Below are 7399 nucleotides of genomic sequence, written 5' to 3'. Positions count from 1 at the left end.
GTCCAGGATAGGCGGAGTTGCAATAATCTAATTTGGATGTAATAAAGGCATGGATAAGTATATGGAAAGAGGTAAAGTCAAGGCACAAACGACATGAACATAATTGACATAGTGCAAAAAATCCTGATTTGACAGTAGATGAGACATATTTAGTAAAAGATAGTTGATAATCACGCATAACCCCTAGGTAGTGGAATGAAGTCACTGATTGAATTGGTCGGTGAAATAAAACTGGGGTTAAAGATGGAGGAAAGAGAGAACCTGTAATACAACATGCCATAGTTCTTTCAGGATTGAGGACAAGTCTGTGGTTAGTCAATCACAATGCAAGGGCTGTAAGACAAGATTGTAAGAGTAACAAGTTGGAGTGGAATTGTGAACATGGATATATCAAGAGAATATCATCAGTGTAGATGACATTGAATGACTGGATAAGGGTGGCTAATTGACTAATAAAAATATTGAAAGAGAGGGGGAGAGTACAGAAACTTGTGGTACACCACAAGACAGACTATGATTCCTAGAGAGATTGGAAAGATGGGAAACAACAAATGAGCGTCTAGAAAGGAAGAGAACCAAGCATGGACCATGCCTGAAATACCAATTTCTGTGAGTTTGGATAAGAGAAGATTATGGATGCACTCATAGATGCAGAAATTTAAGCTCAAATTAAATCATGATAATACTAAAGTGACTGATAAATCTAAAGACACCAGGAGGGAAATATTATTTGCATCAAGTTTGGCATGAAGATCACTCAGAAGTGTGGGAATGACAGTTTCAGTACTGTGCATTGGGCAAACTTTGGCTTGATTTAGATGCAGAATTAATGATTTAGCACTACTTTCTGTCACCTTCCACTCAATCAGTTTATAACCCGGTCTTTCACTTTGAGGCCTATACTGAGTGCACTCAGTTTATTTGCTAAAATATAAATACACCACATCTAGTGCTCTCCTTCTATCCACATCTCAGGTCACCCATTCAAAAAAATGATCAGATTTGTCTAACAAGACCTGCCTCTAGTGAAACCATGTTGCCTAGTCTGTAATCCATTGTAGTCTATAAAATTCACTATTTATTTTAAAAGTTTACTATTTAAAACTTCACTTTTTGTTTTAAAAGTTTCCATTAATTTACTTACCACAGAAGTCAGACTTGCCAGCATGTAGTTCCCTACCTCTTCCTTATGGGGGTGGGTTTCTGAAAGCTTGAAAAAAAAGTGTTTGTGAACAGTGAATTTAAACCAGCAGTTATTTGTCTGTGTTAAAAATTAAAAATAAGTTATTGTCTGTCATTTATCTGACCGCAGAAAAATTGTATCCATTTTTTAAATTATTCATTTATATATATATATATATATATATATATATATATATATATATATATATACATAAACCATTATATATATGGAAAAAGAGACTTGCCACATTACAATATTTAGAAGGAAACAAAAAACCTTAGATCAAATGATCCTCAACTTAAATATACACAGTCTCTTAAATAGCCCACATTCTGGGGGACATAATTCATATGATCATAGGGAATGATTACTAAAGGAAAAGAAAAAAAAAAGAACATGGATTTAGAAGTGCTATATCCTCATATTTATTTACTGGGACCCTACTTCACACTAGAGTCACTGGACAGTATTACTCCCTTTGCCTCAAGAAAAAATTGTAATTGAGAGGGCTCAAAGAAAATATAGGAATTTTGATCCAAAAGCACAAACAATATCAACGCAGGTGCCATAAGGCTGTAAAAGGGACCAAAAGAGACTACGAGGAAAAAATATCCAATGAGGCAAAAAACTTCAAGACGTTCTTTCGATATATTAAAGGGGAACGACCTGCGAAGGAAGCAGTGGGACCTTTGGATGACCTAGGAATAAAGGGAGCGCTAAAGGAGGACAAAGCAATTGCTGACAGACTGAACATGTTTTTTTGCATCTGTATTTACCAAAGAGGATATACACAGCATACTGGAACCCATCAGGCTATATGCTGGAAGTGAAAACAGGAAACTGACAGGGTTAACAGTCAGTCTAGAAGAGGTATGCAGGCAGATTGATAGGCTTAAGAACAATAAATCCTTGGAACCGTATGGCATCCATCCGAGGGTCATCAAGGAACTGAAAGGAACCATAGCTGGACTGCCTCAACTAATAGCCAATCTGTCGATGGAATTGGGAAAGATTCCAGAGAACTGGAAGGTGGTGAATGTTACACCTATCTTCAAAAAAGGTTCAAGGGGAGACCCGGGAAACTACAGACTGGTGAGTCTGACCTCGGTACCGGAAAAGATGGTAGAGGCGCTGATAAAGGACTGCATCATTGATCACCTTGACGGACACGGGCTGATGAGGACCAGCCAGCACAGTTTCAGCAAAGGCAGATCTTGTTTAACAAACCTGCTGCACTTCTTTGAGGGAGTAAACAGGTAGATAGACAAGGGAGACCTAGTCAACATTGTATATCTTGACTTTCAGAAGGCGTTCGACAAGGTTCCACATGAACGACTACTTTGGAAAATTGCGAGCCATGGAATCAAGGGTGAAATACTCACGTGGATTAAAAACTGGCTGGAGCATAGAAAACAGAGAGTGGGGGTAAATGGACAATACTCGGACTGGAAGAGCGTCAGCAGTGGGGTGCTGCAGGGCTCAATGCTTGGACCCATGCTCTTCAACATCTTTATAAATGATCTGGACATAAGTACGATGAGCAAGGTGATAAAATTTGCGGACAATACGAAGTTATTCAGAGTAGTAAAGACGCAGGGGGATTGCGAAGATCTATAATGTGACATAATCAGGCTCGAGGAATAGGCATTGACATGGCAGACGAGGTTCAACGTGGACAAGTATAAAGTGATGCATATTGGTAACAAAAATCTCATGCACGAATACAGGATGTCTGGGACGTGAGATGGATAACCTGGACATACAGATGGATCAACTGGACATACTGGCCTCACTTGTTTATGCTGGACATTACAGACCTATATTTTCCCATAGCCAGGCCCAGCCTGTACTTTGCTGTCTGTGAACACATGTATCCTTTGAAATGCTAACCCAGCTGGCCTTTGTGCTGCAAAGTTCCTGTCTCCATTCCCTGCTGGGAGGATATTTCTCCAAGGTTCTGCTGAACTGTTATCAGTACTGTATGACTTCATATGCCAGGCACTCTGGAAAGCCATAAAACATTTATAATGAGCAAGGATCCCTGCAGGACAATGTGGGTGTAGAGAGATGAGAGAACTTGGTACCAAAACAGTTGCTGCCTGTCTCTGAACCAAGTTATGGGAACCAAGCAGCTGGGATGTTGAAAGGTCACCCTTGCCAACTTTCTGCATAAGACTATCTACAAGGTGATAAGGATCTCAGAGCTGGAGGAAGAAAGTTCACCAAGAATTCTCTGTTTCTGCTTGGGTCCCCCTCCTGGGGGGGGGGTGAATAAGAGAGACTGGGGGAGGAATAGTTAGGTATACATTTTTGTACCAATAGGGAATTACATGACCAGAATTCGGGGATGTGCTGCTTTTTGAAATGAAGGAAGAATTTATCTGTATAAAAAACACGTGTATCAAAGGTAGAGCCAGATAGATTCACTTACTTATGCTACGGGGAATTGCTAGCCCCCTGCTAAGCATTTGAGTGCAAGTTCTTCTCTCCACTACATATTCTGAACTGACAATATATTTTTCTGCTATGCCTTTGCTGCTGTAATTTTGTAAGTTTTTATACTAACAATAAACAAATATTATCTGTTTTTGGAACATACAATGCTGTTTCGTAGTCATTCCAATGAGGTAAACAAAGCAGCCTTTACTTCATTGGTGACTGCCCAACGTGATCATGCTTGGGTTTCATGCGCTTGCGTGATTAACGGATTTTATTTTTTAATGTGTTCCGGTGAACTCCAAAGAGAAACACATTCAGAGGGCGTATTTCGCCTTAGTGCTGGATGGATGGTGCTCCTGGGTGAGGAAGAGTTATAGGGGGGCTAGTTGTGGCACGGACTGCTGGGGGCCACATCGTGGTCCACTTTTTGTGCTGTAATTGGACCCAAAACTCTACAAAATATATTTTTAGTCACCCAGAGACTGTACGGACTTAATACTGTACAAACTGTAAGTACAACCTTTTATTTTACTTTTTATATATTAGACATCAGGCTAGTGATAGGGAAAGACAGTCAACATTGTACATTTGTATATATACTGTATATATATATATATATATATATATATATATATTAGGGGAAAGAATAGGGTTGAGTCAAGATCTGGATTGAGATTTTTCTGTGAGCACCCTGCAATTGTGTGTGTATGAGATGTGCCAGGGGCACAAAGCGAGAGAGAGAGAGTCCTTATTTGCGTTTCCATTGTCCTGTGAAGGGCATGGCCAGAGACGGACAAAGCAAAATATTTCTGTTGAATGTGGGTGGCTCAAGGGGACAGAATGGGGAGTACAGCAGAAGTGAGAGACCTCCCCAGACAGCAATTCTCTGGAAAAGCCCTTAGAGAAGATCCTGCAGTGATAAGGACAGTGTGTTCAGTATTAAGAGAAAAGTTTAGTGTGGAAAGAAAAAAAAAAATTGGCTATGTCAAATTTTGAAATTAGTAGGAGAATTGCATGCAGCACTAAGGAAGCTAGAAATGTTTTCCTGTTGAAAAACAAAGGGGATTGCAAAGAGGTGAAAATCTGCCCATGAGACCCCTTAAAGCAGTGATGGCTAACCTTTTTGAGCCCGAGTGCCCAAACTGCCGCACAAAACCAAAGAATTTCCTCAAAGTGCCAGCACGTCAATTAAACCTTAATAACAAGATTTTAGTATCTAAAAACTCTTTATAAAGTTGCCTGAACTATGTAACATCATTTTTAAAGATTGGAATCTTTGTATTGTCAGAGAATCAATTTGATTCACAATCCTTTGGTTTTCATTTCAATTTATTGGCAATTTATAATGTTTTAATAATTTAATTCAATTTAATGAATTTAGGAAGAATTTGATTCAGTTACACAATATATTTTAAATGTATTATTCACATAACATGTCAAATGTATCCTGAGTAAAAAAAAAGATAAACTTCTTAAAACTGTTAACTGTGTCAAGACTCGGTGTGCATTCCCAAAGAGTCTATACATGTTTTTTTGTAAAATTTACAATCAAATTAGAAAATAGTTAAATCGTTACATTTCTAATAATATGATGTAAAGAAAACAAAAGAGCTTTCAATTAAACCAACCGTTTTTATTGGAAATTCCAGATTGGAATACAACAGGGCCATGTAAAGTCCCTTTTTTAAATAACATCTTTAAATAATATTTAAATAACTTAGAAAGTGTCTTAACTGCAAACTGAAAACACTGCTTCATGTAAACATATGCATTGGGCATGCTCTGAAAAAAATTAATGTGATTTTTGTTGTTGCATGCATGCTGATAACTTGTCAATCCTTGGCTCATAGTGCGTTAATTTCAGAGCAACACATGCAGCACTCATGTCATCCGTTAATCTGTTTCTAGCATCAGATTTTATATGATTCAAAGCCGAAAACAGCTGCTCACAAGCATAAGATGACTCAAACAAAGTAAGAAGAGCAATCCCAAGTGCTTTCATGGACTTAAAATTGTCTGGCAGAGAATTCCACGCTTTTAGGATTTCATTTTCAGAACTGTTAGCAGTGATTTCATTTGTCACCCTTTCACACTCAATACATTCAAGAGCCACACGCAGGTCATTGAATTTACTTTTCCAGATAGAGTTTTCTTGAAATTCCAGTAGCTCCATTTCCAAATTTTGAATATCCAACCACTGTAAGCAGGAAAGATCAAGATTTCAAATGTGGACTTTTCTGGGGAAGTTATAAATGAAAGGGTTGTCTCCATCTTACAGAACTGAGAAAATCTTTTACTAAAATTCTCCTTTGCTTCGGCTACAATGCTGGAATATGCTTTGTGGATTTCCTGGTATTTTTTATGACTGTCCACAAATGTTGTAGAATTATCCAAATGTATTTTTAGGTTGGGAAAATATTTTAGCTGTCCACTCTCAAGGTCTTTTTCAAAAACATGCAATTTTCTCTCAAAAGCTTTGATGTCACTAAACATGCTTTCTGCTGTTTTTCCCATGCCTTGTAATTTTTTTGTTTAGTACATTAAAGTGGTTAGTAAAATCTGTAAAGAACATGAGGTTGGTAAGCCAGGCCATGTTGGTGAGTTGAGGATAGTCTTCCCCCTTTTCGTTCATAAATAACCTAACTTCTTCCAAGCAGGCCACAAATCTCTCTAACACTCGTCCTCTGCTCAGCCACCGGGCATTATTGTACATCAGTAAAGTGTTATATTGTGCCTGAACCTCATCAAGAAGGGCTTGAAATTGTCGAAAATTAAGAGCACGCGCCATGATGAAGTTCACCATTTTTGTTACATCTTTGAGGACATCGTCAAGTTTTTTGCTGCTTTCTTTGGCGCAGAGCGCCTCTTGATGTATTATGCAGTGAAATTGAATCAGTGGATGTTTTGCTTCCTTAGCAAAGAAATGAATGAATCCTGATGTTGTCCCTACCATGATAGGTGCTCCATCGCTAGTAACTGAAACTACTTTTTCTGGACTTATGTCTAGTGATGAAAAAGCCTCCATCACAGCATTGTGGATATCTATCCCTTGTGTTCTTCCAGGCAAAGACAGCAGTTTTACCAGCTCTTCTCTCATGATGTCACCAGTAGCATAACGCAAAATGAGCGCTAGTTTTGCATGGTTAGTAATATCTGTACTTTCATCCAAGCACATGGAGTAGAAGGGTGCTTTTTGTAAGTCGCAAGTAAGCTGTTGACTAACATCAGCAGCCATTCGCAGAACCCTATCTTTTGCAGTATTTCTGCTTAGCGGCATCTCAGAGATGCGCTGCACAATTTATCCTTGTTTTGGAAATCATGGAAGAGTGAATTACTCCCAGCCAAAATTGCCTTTTTGATAAAATCTCCATCAGAGAGGGGCTTACCATGTTTTGCCATGCACAGTGAAATTTGAAAGCTGGCAACTGTAAGATGATAAGTTTTTGAAAGATAGTTGCTAAAACTAAGAGATTGGGAGTGATATTTCTTTAATTTTCCTACAAGGAACTCTTTTCTTTGAGCTAAACCAAGTTCAGCAACACTGTTATGGTTGGTCTCAAAGTGACGTTTGACACTTGATGTGCGAGACACAACACTTTCATTACACATAATACACAATGCTTTCCCACTGCGTTCAATCACTCCATATGTACTCTGTCCAGGCCTCTTGGAATGGTCTTCCACTATCTGTTTTTGCTTTTTTTGCTGTACTCATTTTCTTTGTTCAAGACTTCAAGTCTACAAAAAGATAAAATTTGTATAATAAAAAAAAATCTA

The sequence above is a fragment of the Geotrypetes seraphini genome, chromosome 6 (genome assembly GCF_902459505.1).
Source record: "Geotrypetes seraphini chromosome 6, aGeoSer1.1, whole genome shotgun sequence".
Lineage (NCBI taxonomy): Eukaryota > Metazoa > Chordata > Amphibia > Gymnophiona > Dermophiidae > Geotrypetes > Geotrypetes seraphini.
The sequence above is the reverse complement of the archived record's forward strand: the minus strand, read 5'-3'. Positions refer to the sequence as shown.